General features: G+C 43.5%; 1 pseudogene; it reads right to left on the bottom strand.

Moving 5' to 3' along the window:
• Nucleotides 1–16,191, bottom strand: part of LOC129050310 (putative HERC2-like protein 3) — a 28,159-nt pseudogene that overhangs the window by 10,641 nt on the left and 1,327 nt on the right.

Consider the following 16,191-nt stretch of genomic DNA (forward strand, 5'->3'; position numbering starts at 1 on the left):
TTGGCAGCCCCAGCTTCTTGGATGGTCTTACGAAGCCCAGCCATGTGAAGCTTCACATGTCTTTTAAGAACAGCTAAGAAATGTCACGAAACCTCCTCCCACAACCTGGATCTCCACAGATAGGATCTAGCTTTCTTGGTGCACCCCTAAATTCTCACTTCTGCTTCCCTAGAAGCGATAAAGTGCTGACTAACTCCACATTACATGAAGAGTTCAGAGTCAGGGACCGCAGAGGAAAGGTAAAGGCAGGTGGCAGGTGGGGTGTGCTCCGGCGGGGGCTCTCACTGGAGGAGGACGCGATGGACCGAGACTGCAGGGCAATTCCACCAGGCCTCGGCTCACTCGCTCAGATACAGGCTCAGCACCAACCACGAGACTCACTGGTGGTGCAGCTGCCCCGGCCTGGCCACCACATTCTCAAAGAGGGGCGGGTGCACACGTGAGAGGAAAATGCAGAAAGTCAGCTCCAGCCAGACTGCCAGATCCCACAGCCACTCCACGCACCTGCATCGGAGGTGCCTGGGAGCTTATTTAAATTGCAGGCTCCGAGGACAGAGTGCCAGCTGCAGATGTGTCCTGACATCCCATTCTAAGGCCCAGATGGCAGTGGTGGCAGCCAGCACCTGGACAGTTTGTGGGCTGCCTTGGACTAAATGCCTTCCTGAGTCACCCACCAGAGTCGTCCTCTGTGTCCGAGTCCTCTGCTGAGGGCTGTGCAGCGACTGGCAGCTCTGCCAACTTGAGGTCATATTTTCCTTCTTTCCCCATCCTGTAGGAGTTGGTGCTGCCCGTGTCCCACTGGACTCTTATCCACCCGTCCTCTCCCAGCTCACCAATCACTCGGCCTAGGCCTGGAGGAGGCCCATCCTGAGAAAGCCAAAGGAGAGATCAGTTAGGAGGGTGCGTGCCATGCCCTGGTCCTTCCATGGCTCCCAGCAGACCTGCCACACAGATGTCGCCATATGCCACCATGTCTGTCAGGGGCTGTCCCCAGACACAGATTTCACCTCTCCTACAAAATGTGTGCTTGCATCATTTTAAATTAAATGGCATAAAATAACGTGATCATGCTGCTTTACCAAGGAAGTCGGGGAAATCTCATCTCAGTGAGGATCCTCTGAGTCAATGCAGAGACAGGGCTTTGCAGCAAGTCCTGACCCCTCCATCCCTCAAGGGCCTTGCAAGAGCAGAAACCTGAAACAAGCACCAGCACCTCCACATTCCCTTTGCTTCAGTTTCCCCCGGGCCCCAGGGGGAAGCTCTGTCTCTCACTTCTGCAGGAGAAAGCTGTTTCTAGAATGGATGCTGCTGTCTCCAGACACTGCTATTTCTAAGATGACTGTGACAAAGCCGGGGCTTACCAGCATGGCTGAGAAAAGCTAGACAGACCACGGGAAGGTGAACACTGCCCTAACTTAGCTAGGGCTGTGGTAAGTGACTTCCACCTGGGGGCACCTGGCAGAGATTTAGAAGAGGCCTGCGATGAGGGAAAATGGAGACATGGCCACAGGCCCATGAAGTATATCCCTAACTACTGGGTTCAGGGCACTTCGCAGCACATGGCCATCAGCTCACAGGGGCAGCACCTGGGCTTCCTGCCGCAGAGCCTTCACTACACCAACTTTCAGGATGAGATTTACTCTCTTGCTCACTCTCACTCTTGTTGTTCCAGTGACCCATCAAACTGAGCCTCATGCCAGTGAGTTTCCTGAAAAGAGCTGCCTCTCTTTCCAGACTTGATTCTGCTCAGATGCCCTACTTATGATTCCCTGTTTGTGTCCACTCCCTTCGGCTGCTTGGGAACCAACACTTGTGTCATCGATCAACCAACACATCCTGGATTATTCCAATTTCCACCCACCAATAGCGTACAGAACTTTGCAGAAGATAACTAATGTGTGGCTAATGTGTTCCCATCAAATCTCTGAGTACCTGATCGCCCCATTTCCAGTCCACACCTCTCACGACCCTCGTTCCAATCTTCATCATGGCAGCCAGTTCTGGCCCTGAAACAGGGAGCTGCACAGGAGCCGTTTCCTTCCTTGTTTCTTCCAAAACTGTGGCAGAAGCACCTTGAGCAGAAGCATTCATATCTTCCTCAACGTTGTCACAACTGGGGCCTGACAGAGCGTCAAAAACAATAGCTGAGCCAACAAGTAGCTACATGTCCCCTTAATACACACAAAACATTTAAAAAGTACTAATGAAGATCATAATTTTGAAGAATCCATACTATATGCTTTATCAATTAATATAATACTATCAATATTTTACTGATGTAGGATAAAAAAAGACAAACAGAAGGACGAAATACATAAATAGGCTAAGAAGATATAAAAGATATTAAAATGTTCAGTAAAGCTACTTTCTCTACTTCTAGGAGTTACTCCCCTGAAAAAGCAAAATAACTGAGTTAGAAAGATACTCATCACATTTTTTACTAATAGAAAAACAAAGATAACTACCTAAATATCTAACAGTGGGAAACTAACAAACTTTAATCATGGTTCTGTGCAGAAGACAGCTAACAGGTGGCCCGAGATACGACCTCAGACAGGATTGCTGCAGGCTAGCCCTCGGCTGGAGTCTGGATCTCAGGAGGACTCCCCCACTCCCTAGGTGGGAGGTGTGGTTTGCTGTGCCTGAACTGTCTGTACAAACAACGTGTTCTGTGCTGAAACCTGTTTCCCTTGTTCTGGAACTTGGTACGCGCCAGGCAGGGGGTACCTGTGTGATCAGCCCCGATGGAAACCCTGGGCCTGGAGTCTCTACCCAGCTTCCCGGCAGACAGCACTTGACACGGCTCAGTGCCAGGGCAGTTAAGCTCATCCTGTGTGGATCCTGTGGAAGCTTGTACCTGCTTTCCTCTGGACTTTACCCATGTCCTTTTTCATGATTTTGCTGTGTCCCTTCACTGTAATAAACTATAGCCCTGAGTACAACTACATGCTGAGTCTTGTGAGTCCTCCTGGCCAACCATCAAACCTGGAGACCCTTGACAACTGGTGCCCTGGGTGGCTACAGAGTCATCCATAGCATGAAACAGAAGCTGGGCTGCTGTCACCTGAGAGAAGTAAAACTTACCAATGGATTTGAAAATAGGAGGCTAACCCTAGGAGAGTAGGCTAGATTTTTAACACCCCTTTTCCCACTTGCTAAACTGAGAGGGGGTGGGAGTGCGGTTCTGCTAACTCCCTTGATTTTAGTTTCTCCTCCAGGTGGGAGGGGAAAAAGACCCAAACAGTCCCAAAGGTGGGCTTGGGTGGACCAAAAAATGTAAAAAGTTTGTGTTTCTCTCTCTTCCAAGAGAGCAAAAAAGGATATTCAATTCTCAGGGCTGGAGCAAAACTTTAGATAAACTAGCAGGGGTAACAGCCTTTCCTTTAGCCTAGCTGCTACTTTAGGGCCCCCAAGAAGGGGCCCCAAGGAAGGGACAGGAGTTGCATTCCAGGTGGATCTCCCAGGATCCCCTGGGCAGCTATACTGTTAACTCTGTAAAGACTGAATTTATTGCTAAGGGCTTGAATACATTTGCAACCAAAACTGGGGGGAATTTTTTATTTTACATAGCTTTATGTTTTGTGGCTGTTACATGTGGATGTATACATTAAGCTGGTATAAAATATTATATGCTTATAATTTCTTAAATGATAAGAAGGATACCCTGATCAGGGCAAGCTGCAAATATAGACGGATACTCATGAGACACAACTTCCTTGCTTTTTGCAGCCAGTGGGCCAGATGAAATTTAAACACATGAATACTATCAACAGAAAAAGTCCCCATACTTAATGATTTGTGCTGTGATTTTTACTTATTGGAACCTCCAGGGAAAAAGCAGACAAGATAAAAAGGCCATTTCTCGATGGAGATATGCTTTTGTAATTTTTAAATGCAACTTTTGGTTGCTAATGAGGCCTCAAGAAATGAGATGTAACTCTTACTAGATGATTCTTTTCAGCTGTAATATACACATTAAAATATATATTTAACATAATACAACATATAATATATAAATTAAAAAATAATTATATATATGTATAGTGAGAGAGAGAGAGAGAGAGAGAGAGAGACAGACTGACAGACAGATAGATAGAAAGACTCCCGCAGCCCCCAAGACAGGATTTCACTCCGTCACCCAGGCTGGAGCCCAGGCTGGAGTGCAGTGGCTTGATCTCCGCTCACTGCAACCTCTGCCTCCCTGGCTCAAGCAATCCTCCCACCTCAGCCTCCCAGGTAGCTGGGACCACAGGCACACACCACTATGCCCAGCTAATTTTCATATTTTTTGTAGAGATAGGGCTTCGCTATGTTGCCCAAGTTGGTCTCAAACTCATGAGCTCAAGCAATCCACCCCCTTCAGCCTCCCAAAGTGCTAGGATTACAGCCTGGCCTGATACATATTTTTGAATGCATTAATGTGAACTCTAAGACTGATGTGATTAAAAGAGCTTGGGAAAACCTTGCTTTTTCACTGTGACTTTGACAACTGGCCCTGCAGCATCTCAGTTTTAGCCAAAGAACACCACCATAAACCCATCAGATCTAATAGACACATACAGAACATTTCACCAAAAAGAGCAGAATACACATTCTTCTCAAGTACACCACAGAACACTCTCTTAGACTGACCAGACCATATGTTAGGCCACAAAGTCTCAAATTTAAACAGACTAAAATCATACAAATTACCTTCTCCAACCAAAAGGAAATGATGAGAAATTAATAACAAAAGGAAAAGTGGAAAATTCACAAGTATATGAAAATTAAACAACACACGGTAAACAATCAATGCATTGGTCAAAGAAGAAATCACAAGGGAAATTAGAAAATACTATGAGATGAATGAAAACACAACATACCAAAACTTCTGTGCTGCACCAAAAGCAGGGTTAAAAGGGGCAATTATACTATAAAAGTCTGTATTTACAAAAGATGATCTCAAATCAATAACCCTACATCTGGAAGAACTAAAAAAATAAGAACTCAATAAAAACCAAAGTTAGGCCCAGGTGTGGTGCCTCACACCTGTAATCCCAGCACTTTGGGAGGCTGAGGCAGGTGGATAACTTGAGCCCAGGAGGTTGAGGCTGCAGTGAGCCATGACTGCGCCACTGTACTTCAGCCTCAGGGACAAAGTAAGACCCTGTCTCAAAACAAACACAAACACAAAAAACAAAAAAATACAAAGCAGAAAGAAGGAAATGATAGAGACTGGAGCAGCCATAAATTAAATACAGAATAGAAAAATAATCTACACAACCAAAAGTTCAGTTTCTGGCAAGAACAAAAAATCTGACAAACTTTTGGTAAATTAAGAAAAAAAGTGACCAGGCAAGGTGGCTCACGACTGTAATCCCAGCACTTTAGGAAGCTGAGGTGGGCGGATCACAAGGTCAAGAGATCGAGACCATACTAGTCAACATGGTGAAACCCCATCTCCACTAAAAATACACAAAAATTAGCCAGGCGTGGTGGCGGGTGCCTGTAGTGCCAGCTACTCAGGAGGCTGAGGCAGGAGAATCACTTCAACCTGGGAGGCGGAGGTTGCAGTGAGCCGAGACTGTGCCACTGCACTCCAGCCTGGCAACAGAGCGAGACTCCGTCTCAAAAAAAAAAAAGAAAAAAAGAGAAAAGATGCAAATAACATCAGAAATGCAAGTGGAGACACTACTACCAACATAAAAATAAAAAAGAGTATAAAAGAACACTGTGAACAACGGTATGCCAACAAATAAAATAGCCTAGATAAAATGGACACATTCCTAGAAACATACATTACCCAAACTGACTCAAGAAGAAATAGAAAATCTGAATAGACCCGTAACAAGTAAAGAGATTGAATCGGTAATTAAAAATCTTTCAGGCCGGGCACGGTGGCTCATGCCTGTAATCCCAGCACTTTGGGAGGCCGAGGCAGGTGGATCACGAGGTCAGGAGATCGAGACCATCCTGGCTAACATGGTGAAACCCCGTCTCTACTAAAAATACAAAAAATTAGCCGGGCGTGGTGGCGGGCGCCTGTAGTCCCAGCTACTCGGGAGGCTGAGGCAGGAGAATGGCGTGAACCTGGGAGGCGGAGCTTGCAGTGAGCTGAGATCGCACCACTGCAGTCCAGCCTGGGCAACAGTGTGAGACTCCGTCTCAAAAAAAAAAAACTTTCAACAAAGAAAAGCTTAGCTGGTCAACTCTATCAAACATTTAAAGCAGAATTGAAACCAATCCTCAAACTCTTCTAAAAACAGAATATATGGGAACACTACCTAGTTCATTCCATGAGGCCATTATTACCCTGATAACTGTAAAACAATAAAACACTGCTGAAAGAAATTAAAGAGGACAGAAATAAATGGAAAGACATTGCACATTCAGAGAATGGATGTTAACATTGTTAAGATGGCACTATTCCCCAAAACAATCTACAGATTCAATCCCTAGCAAAAATCCCAATGGCCTTTTTTTGCAGATATGGAAAAGCCAGCCTTGAAGTTCATGTGAAAATGCAAGGGACCCAAAGTAGCCAAAATAATCTTGAGAAAGAAAACACACTTCTCAATTTTAAAACAGTACAAAACTACAATGTTCAAAACATTGCGGTACCTGTATAATTATCAACATATAGAATGTGATAATGTAATTGAGAGTCCAGAAATAAACCTAAATATCTACAGCCAACTGATTTTTGCCAAGGGTACCGAGAACTTCAGGGAAAGAACAGTCCTCAACAAGTGGTATTGAAACAATCAGATCATCAAAAGAAAAAGGCTGGACTCTTACCTCACATTGTGTAAAAGAAACTACCTAAAAATGGACCAAAGATCTAAATATAAAAGCTAAAACTATAAAACTTACAGAAAAAAAACATGAGATGAGGATAATCTTCATCAACCTTGTATTTGGAAATGGCTTTTTGGATAGATATCAAAAGCATAGACGACAAAAGAGAAACAGATAAATTGAACTTCATCAAAATAAAAAACTTCTCTATCAAAGGAAATACAATCCAGAGAACAGGAGAAAATACCCTCAAATGATATATATGATAAAGGTCTACAGATCTGTGAAGGTCTAGTATACATGAAATTTTTAAAGAGTCTGAGGACCGGTGTTAATTCTTCTTTAAATGTTTGGTACACTTCTATAGTGCATTTATTGGTACAACAACAAGATGACGACAAATAACCCTATTTAAAAAGGAGAAAGGGGCTGGGCGCAGTGGCTCACGCCTGTTATCCCAGCACTTTGGGTGGCCAAGGCAGGCAGATCACTTGAGGTCAGAAGTTCCAGACCAGCCCGGCCAACATGGCGAAACCCCATCTCTACCAAAAATACAAAAATTAGCAGGTGTGTTGGTGTGTGACTGTAATCCCAGCTACTCGGGAGGCTGAGACACGAGGAGCGCTTGAACCCAGGAGGCAGAGGTTGCAGTGAGCCGAGATCGTGTCACTGTGCTCCAGCCTGGGCGACAGAATGAGACTCCGTCTCAAATAAATAAAATAAAAAATAAAGAGAAAGTGACTTGAATAGACACTTCTCCAAAGAAGATATACAAATGGCCAACAAGCACAAACATATAAAGAAGCTCAATGTCATTCATCATTAGTGAAACACAAATCAAAATCACAATGAGATACCACTTCACACCCACTAGGATGGCCTCAATCCAAAACAAAAAAAAAAGAAAAGAAAACCACAAAAAATAGTGTTGGCAGGGAAGTAGAGAAACTGGAACCCTGGAATCCTGCCCACTGGTGGTGGGAATGTAAAAATGATACGGCACTGTGGAAAAGTTTGGTAGTTTCTTAGTAAGTTACACAGTTGTACCATATGACCCTGTAATTCCAGTCCTAGCTGTATAATCAAAAGAACTAGAAACAAGTGTTCAAACAAGTATTTGTATATAAATGTTCCTAGCAGCACTATTCACAAAAGTCAAAAGGCAAAACCAACCCAAATGTCCATCAACAGATAAATGAATAAACAAAATGTTATCTATTCATACAATGAAATCTTTTTCAGCCATAAAAATAAGGTACTGATATATACCAAATGAAATAACCCAGACACAAAGGCCACAAATGGTATGATTCCATTTATATGAAATATCCAGGATATGCAAATCCATAGACAGAGAAAGCAGATTTGTGACTATCAGGGGCTGGAGAGCAGGGTGAGTCAGGACTGATGGCTAAATGGGGTGCATTTATAGTGATGAAAAAGTTCTACAACTAGACAGTGGTGATGACTCTAGAAAATTCTGAATATATTTAATACCGCTGAACTGCGATGTTAAAATGCTACACTTTCTGCTATTTGTGTCTTACCATAATTTACAAAAAGCTTAAAAAAAAAAAAAAAAAAAAAGAAAAGAAAAGCAATCAAAGCAAAATCTTGACGTTTTCCCAAAGGCTCTCAAGCCGGTGCAGACCTACCAATCAGGCGCAGTGCCGTCTGAGCGAGGGCCAGCATTCCGGAATTGAGCAGGAGGTCGAGGTTGTTTGCGCCGTGCTGCAGGGTGAGCATGCTGAGTACCACCAGGAGGAAGCGGGCTTGCGGGATGGTCCCCAGGCTGGGTCCTGACAGGTTCTCATTGGTGATGGTTTGCAGGGGAACTGGCTGGATACCTAATGAGCATTGGCACCCACTGACATTTCTTGTGATGGATACAAGAATAAACGTAACGCAGAAAGCACGGGCGATTACTCTAAACATCTGACTATTTTGACACCCACTGACTTTTCTCGTGCATGAATGCAAGAATAAACGTAACGCAGAAGGCACGGGCGATTACTTTAAACATCTGACTATTTTCCAGGGGTTTCCACTGAGTGGGCAGCTCTGTCATGCTGCACGATGGGCCTACCCCCTGCATTCTATGCACAGGTCGTTCCATCTGTCTACAGGACTTAGCATGTTGCTCTCTGAATACCCTGGTGCCCTATTCCATTCCTCCCATTTCAAATGTAAAAGTTATGTCTCCCTTTTCCTCCACAAAACCAATCTAATCAACTCTCTGTAGATGCTCAAACTATACAGAAAATAAATATTAATATAGGACACAGACACTTTAGGATATATGGTGATACACATAAAAAGGTCAAAATGTGAAAATGTTATACTAGAGTACTTCAACATTGTGTCTCCTGCTAAATTTTAAAGTTTTGTTTAAAATCTGAGAAAGCTGACAGCAGCATAGATTATACAAGTACAAAGTACAAACTTATTAAAGTCTTCTCAAAAGCAAAAATTGGCATTTGCAAGTTTCCACAACATATAATTAAAGGCAAACCATAAAATAACACTGATGCAGTTGTTGACTCACCAAACTCTTTAAATTTGGCACTGGCATCTATCAAAACATTTCAAATGTTCCTAACAGTCCAAGCATACAGCTTGCCAAAGGTGACTTCCAGCAGCATCCGATTAAAAGGTGAGATCAAATCAACATCCTTTAAACAATCAGTAAGAGGTTCCCTTTCAAATAAAGATAAAGAATTTGACTCGGGACACTGCCAGACTTCTAACTGTTACAGAACAACATTCTGTTGCCACAGCTTCCTTAATTAAGAAAAAAAATATGCTAACGTTTTACCCTGTATCGATTCCTTCAGGAATAAGTCTTTGCCATCCACAAAACATCGCATACCGCACAGATGGAAGTAAGAAATTCTTGCTCACCAGTTTTAAAATTGTATCTATCCCTTCCAGGCGAACCTCTGCTCTCTCCAACTGCAAAATATCATGCATACAGTTAAGTGTTATGTATATTACCCAATGCAGAGATGCATTTCTCATCAAATGTTACCTGTTTTAGTAGGCACTTTCTTATTTTTTCCACATCCACTGGCTCTTCTTTAAGGGCAAATTCAGCAATTGTACAGAGGAGTGGAGACTGCGGATAAAGACCCTGCACATTCTGCTTCAACCACTTGTATTTGTGAACACCTGTAACAGTACTCAACTGCGGCTGCCATTTGTCCTAACAAAGGAAAACAATTTTCATCATTAGTCTGCCCTATTTAATATTAAACTGTGCTCTAAAAGTTATTCAAGTAAAATACAAATAATGCTCACAGGTTTAAATTGGTTAAAATATGTTAAACTTAGTAATTAATACACGGTTTTAAAACTATGCTATAAATATAAGTGAATTTATAATCTTTATACTAATGTATGTTGGAACAGGCTAGCTTGGCATATAAAGTTAAGTTATGGTTCATATTAATAGCCACAGGGCCCAGCACTGTTTCTGGAACAAAGAATATATTTAAGGAATGAATGGTGGATAACTAATGATACAATCTAGTACCAAAAATAAAAGGAAACCCTTCTCCAGCTACAGCTCTGACCAGGACATCATAAGTCAAGTTCATGAAGCATCACTGGGGCCGTATTTCTAACAACCACCCGTCCCTCCCTCCGGATGCTCAGGTACAGAGGTACGAGACTGTGGATTCCTTTGCTACGTGCTATGATTCTATTCAACCAACCTCAGAATCACAGAAAATACTGCACCTTGGGCGATTTAATTGCAAGGGGTCTCTTGTCCACATTTATTAGACTATGAGGCAAAATGCAAGCTTCTTCTAAATCACTCTCTTCATTTCCAATTTTTTCTTCATTATCCGTAGATTCTGGCTTCTTAGGAACTGTGTTTTAAAACATCATTCACTATAAAAATCATACACTTAAATATAATTTTAAATTAAGAAATACTTAGATTTGCATGAAGGACAAATATTTCATTCAAATAAACATCTAAACAACATTATAAATTGCAACGCTCAAACAACAAGAGTGAAATGATCACCCTGGCAGAACAAAAAGACAAAGTGAGAGTGTGATGAGGGGAGAAGCCCCGAAGCAGGGGAAGCCTGGCAACCAGCAAGCTCTTCCTCAAGTGCCAGAGAGTGAACATTTGAGTCTTTCAGGCCATGCAGTCTGTTGCAAATACTCAACTCTGCTGCTGTAGCACAAAAAGTAACCACAGATAAAGCAACAGGTGTAGCTGTGCTCCCGTAAAACTCTATTTATGGTGCTACAATTTTACCTTCATGTAATTTTCATGTGTCAAAAATAATATACTTCTTTTGATTGTTAAAAAACAATTTCAAACTGGAAAAAAAGAAAAGGTCTTAGTCCATGGGCAACACAAAGCAAGCAAGAGGTGGAATTTTAACCACAGTTCCTGGCTTGTCCACCCTGGTCCAGTTCAGAGGTTCTGTTAGTGTGTAACCGAATCAATTGAATTCACTGTGATATGTGGAATTTCCTCCCTATATTTTATCTCTTTTAAAATTTTTGGTCTAAATCTCCTCAGCATATAATATAAAAAATAAGCAACATGATAACACACCTGGGCAGTAAAGAGCTAACATAGCAGGCCGGGGTTGCTCAAACCCTGCAAATTCCCAAGGAAGGTCTGTCCCTTCAGGGTTGGTCCTTCTTCTAGGAGCTGAGCTCTGAGCCCTTGGAACATCCTGCCTGATAAGCTTTTTGGTATACCTGACACCCAGGACCTTGTGGCAGTGGTCTGGCCAGGTAGTTTATGTTAATGATGTGACTTGCGAGGGACCACTTGTTTTTGCACCGGGGCACTGGAGTCTGAGTAATTGAGGTCAGTCAGATGGGCACTGCCTGCATAGGTGACTGGCCCCCAACAAAATCTCTATACTCGAGGCTCAGGTGCGCTGGCCTGGTTAACATTTCTTCACACATGATGTGACACACTTGCTGGGAGAGCTAAGCACATCCACGTGACGCCACTGGGGAGAGACACCAAAGCTTGTGCCTAGTTTCCTCTGGACTTCCCTCCATGCACCCTTCCCTTTGCTAATTTTAATCTGTATCCTTTCTGCGGTAAAAAAACACAGCTGTGAGTATAACAGCTCTTCTGAGTCCTTTTAGTGAATCATCAAGCCTGAGAGAAGGCTCGGGGATCCCTGACACAGCAACAGGAATATTAATCACTTAATCTTTTCAAGTTACTTAATTTCCAAAAAAAAGAAAACCAGCTTGAAACAGCACACAATAAATCTATAAACCCACAAGAAACTCTAAAAGTGACAGTGTGGGCTCAGAACCCACGGATATGAGATGGCAAATGGTGGAGTCTCCCTCCCTCACGCCGAGGCAGCCTGTCTCCTAGGCCCAGGCTGAGTTCCTGCGTGCCTGGGTTAAAGGAATCGCAGCAGTGTGACTGCTGTTACTTCCTGATCCAGAGCACCCATCGGATCCAGACAGGCTGTTATGGTGTAGGGTTTGTTCAGGAACAATCAAATTAGGATGGCTTCTAAAACACTTTAGTCTTTCATAAGCTTATTGTTCAAAACACCCATCAGAAACTCAGTAATACTGTTCAATAAGCAGGTTTGTGAGTAAATCAGTATAAGTCATAAGAATATGATCAGAGGCCAGGCGCGGTGGCTCATGCCTGTAATCCCAGCACTTTGGGAGGCCGAGGCAGGCAGATCACGAGGTCAGGAGATCAAGACCATCTTGGCCAACATGGTGAAATCCCGTTTCTACTAAAATACAAAAATTAGCCAGGCGTGGTGGCGCGTGCCTGTAATCCCAGCTACTTGGAAGGCTGAGGCAGGGGAATCCTTTGAACCTGGGAGGCGGAGGTTGCAGTGAGCTGAGATCACACCACTGCACTCCAGCCTGGCGACAGAGCAAGACTCCGTCTCAAAGAAATAAAAAAAGGATATAATCAGAAATTTCTGTAGTTTATTTATAATCACGAGTGACTAAATTCTAAACTATTTTATAATTTCTAAGCATTTTTATTCAAATTTGGATTTAATGCAAAAAGACTTTTCTGTACCCTTACACAGCTACTTCCAGGAAAATGTCAGTAACTCTTTTAGCTTCCCTTTATAATTCTCCATATATCAGAATACTCAATATTTCCAAACAAAAAACATTTCTTTAGAAGAATGGCAATAAGTTTAAATGTTCCCATTATATCTCATTACCAGGATAACTAATAAAATAAAAATACTTCCTTCTTCCCATCAATTTAGCAAAGATTATTTACATTTTCAACATCAATTTACTAGTAATCAAATCATACCACACTCAATTCCTAATCTGCCTCATTGTCTGATTGGTTGGAAAAATAAGCGAGATTTCTGTATTTAATCATAAGTACACATAAATATGATGGCAGCAGGTAGAAATGTCACATGGAATTAACAGTAGAGAAACTTCACTCTGAAATCACAGGTCCAGTGAGGCAGGGTGAAGCACATGCTTTAATAGTATCTTCTGTCCTTTTACATTCTCACCTCTCTTTTTCCTTCATTCTTGAATTATCTTCTGAGCTATCCTCCTCCAACGGGGCAAAGAACTTAACGATTTAAACTTAGACATTATAGAGAGGTCATTACAAACAGCAGGTCTCAGTTCATTAAAGAGGAATCTCAAACGTTCGATGACAGGAGCGCAGACCTCCTTGTAAGAACGGCCCTGTTCTTGATGAGTCTGCAAAGTTAACCAGGAAAAGACAACTTTAACAACAAATATTTCAGCAACTGTCTGCAAAGCACAGAATAAAAAGAATTAAAATCTATCACCTTAATGAGCGAACATTTTGCTTGGTAGACAACTCTACAAACATCCACCACTGACTTAGGCAACGTTCTGTGCTTTACTTGCTCAATACCAAGTGCACCTGCATGAACTAAAGATAATGCCACATGACCTGCAAAAAGACATTTAAAAGAAGGGCAGGGAAGGAATGAATATGTACCGCAGGTTAGTCGAGGGATCTGCAGTGTAGCTAAAGTACACAGATATTGAGCTCCTTACCTAAATCTTCATGTTTCGAGAGGCAACATAACAGCAAGCGACCGACCTCTTCCACGGGATGCTCGGGGGGAAACATGATCGGTGTGGTCAAATGGCACTGCCTACAGTACCTTTCTATTTGACACAAAAAGTCCTGCAACAGAAACAGCTGGAGGTAACCTCAGAGCCACCCAGTGAGTCTTCACAAATCTTAAACATGCCACAGCTTCTGATGCACTTGCAGTCAGTAATGCTTCTGAAGCCTCGCAACATGTTAACACAATCAGGTTCTCACCTCAAAACCCTCCAGGTAATACATGAAACAAAGTCTGTGCTGTGTTAACCAAAGAGCACATAAGTATTCCTATGTCAAAGTCCTCAGATAAACAGAGCACTGAGGTGGCAGTGGGGGCAGGCCTAGCTCACCTTCATGTTGTGATCCTGAATGTTATTGTCTGCAATGGCTTGCAGAAATGCCCGGGAATGGTCCCCCAGAGCCCATCTGTGGGAGTAGAGTCGAGATTTGCTGGCAGGTGTGCCCCTGGGGAGCTGCATGGTCCTCATCTTTCTCCTCTTTGTAGCTGTAGTGGATCTGGCTGGTGTGCGGCTTCCAGAGAAGATGGATGACTGAAGCCATTCTAGAAAATGGACATGCAGACATGAAAGAGAAACTCAAGTGCACAACTCAAAATAAATACTATAAAAAAAAAAGGTGCTCAACTGAACACTCAATTTAGAAGGTGAAATTCAGCATCATTCATATGAAAGAGCTCCACCTAAGATGTTTACACAGGTTGACTTATAATTCCTCTATCTACGTGAACACACTTTCTGGTGATTCCACACGCCTCAGGCATGGCATCAGAACTTAGGATCGTAGTTCCAGTCCAGCATTCACTGGATACCTGTGCTCTGCCTGCAGCTGCCTGGTTCCACAGATACCGTGTGAAGACTGAGGTGCACATTCTAACAGGGAGGGCAGCAAAGGGCACCGCTGACACAATTAATCACAGGATTTCAAGTCCAAAACTATGTGCAACGGATGACTATGGGGGTACCAGGGAGACTGGAAGACAGACCACCGCTATTCTGAGGGTCAGTAAGGGACTTGTGGAAGCAACAACTGAGCTAAGATGAGAAATAAGACCTAGACGCTGAGTATCCAGGCAGGGAACAGCACATCTGAAAGGTTTCTACAAAGAATTACATCCTCAGGGTAAGCTACGTATTCCTAGAGCACTTATAAAGGAACAAAAAGGAGAAAATATTTAACAAACACACAATCTTTAATGAAGGATAGATCCCTGGAGATGGGAGGGCCGACGGACTGGAAAGGAGACCTGTGCGTGGTGCAAGGCACGGGATCAGCCAGTGCGAATGTTAATTACAACTGCTTATGGTCACTTGAGGGAGTGGCACATACACACAAAATTAGTATGTGCACCACTGCAGATCTCTATTAAGGATCTGTGTTATCAAATACTGCTCCAAATCCAAGCAATCAAAGCGGGCATGCACTTAGTGTTCTTTTACTGGACATTTAGAATTTTAGAGCACTCAGGAGCATTCCCCAACCCACCACATTCATTCTCCTGAAACACTAATCCAATGCCGACTCTCTCTGGCCCTCTCTCTTTAAGCACAGGACAGCCCCTCCTTACTGCTCCAAGATAAGCCTCTGATCCTCCTGTGGATCGGACCCACCTGCCAGGGCCCATGGCACCCTCTGCCCTGGAGCTCGCCAGCCCTGCCCTCCTTGCCAATTTAAACAAAGCCCATCTTCTGGCAAGCAATGAGCCTTGAGGAGGACGGAGGGAAGCAGACACCTCAGAGGGCACCACAGGCAGCCCAGCACCCAGCACTGCACAAAGGTCCACCCAACAGGGGGGCTGTGTGGACACCAAGATCCTCCTTCCCCACAAGCCTCTGCCACACCCACTCTTGCAAGCAGCAGGAAAGCCCTGCTCCTCTCAGCAGTGCCCTTGACACTCCTGCGTTTTCTGCCCAGAATGCTCCCTCACACAATTTCAGGACTGCTGCCAATGTGAAGCCTTTCTTCTCCCAGAACCACGTATGAACCTCTCCATTTCACCATTCACCACCTTGTAACGTGACCTGCTTAGAATGCTGGCTCATCAACAAGAAGCAGCTGAAAGCAGAGGCATGTCCTATCCATCACTGCATCCTGAACACCTCGCATGGTAACGGCACTAGAAAGCAGAGGCATGTCCTATCCATCACTGCATCCTGAACACCTCGCATGGTAACGGCACCAGAAAGCAGAGGCCTGTCCTATCCATCACTGCATCCTGAACACCTCGCATGGTAACGGCACTAGAAAGCAGAGGCATGTCCTATATCCATCACTGCATCCTGAACACCTCGCATGGTAACGGCACC

Source organism: Pongo abelii, chromosome 16 (genome assembly GCF_028885655.2).
Source record: "Pongo abelii isolate AG06213 chromosome 16, NHGRI_mPonAbe1-v2.0_pri, whole genome shotgun sequence".
NCBI classification, from domain to species: Eukaryota; Metazoa; Chordata; class Mammalia; order Primates; family Hominidae; genus Pongo; species Pongo abelii.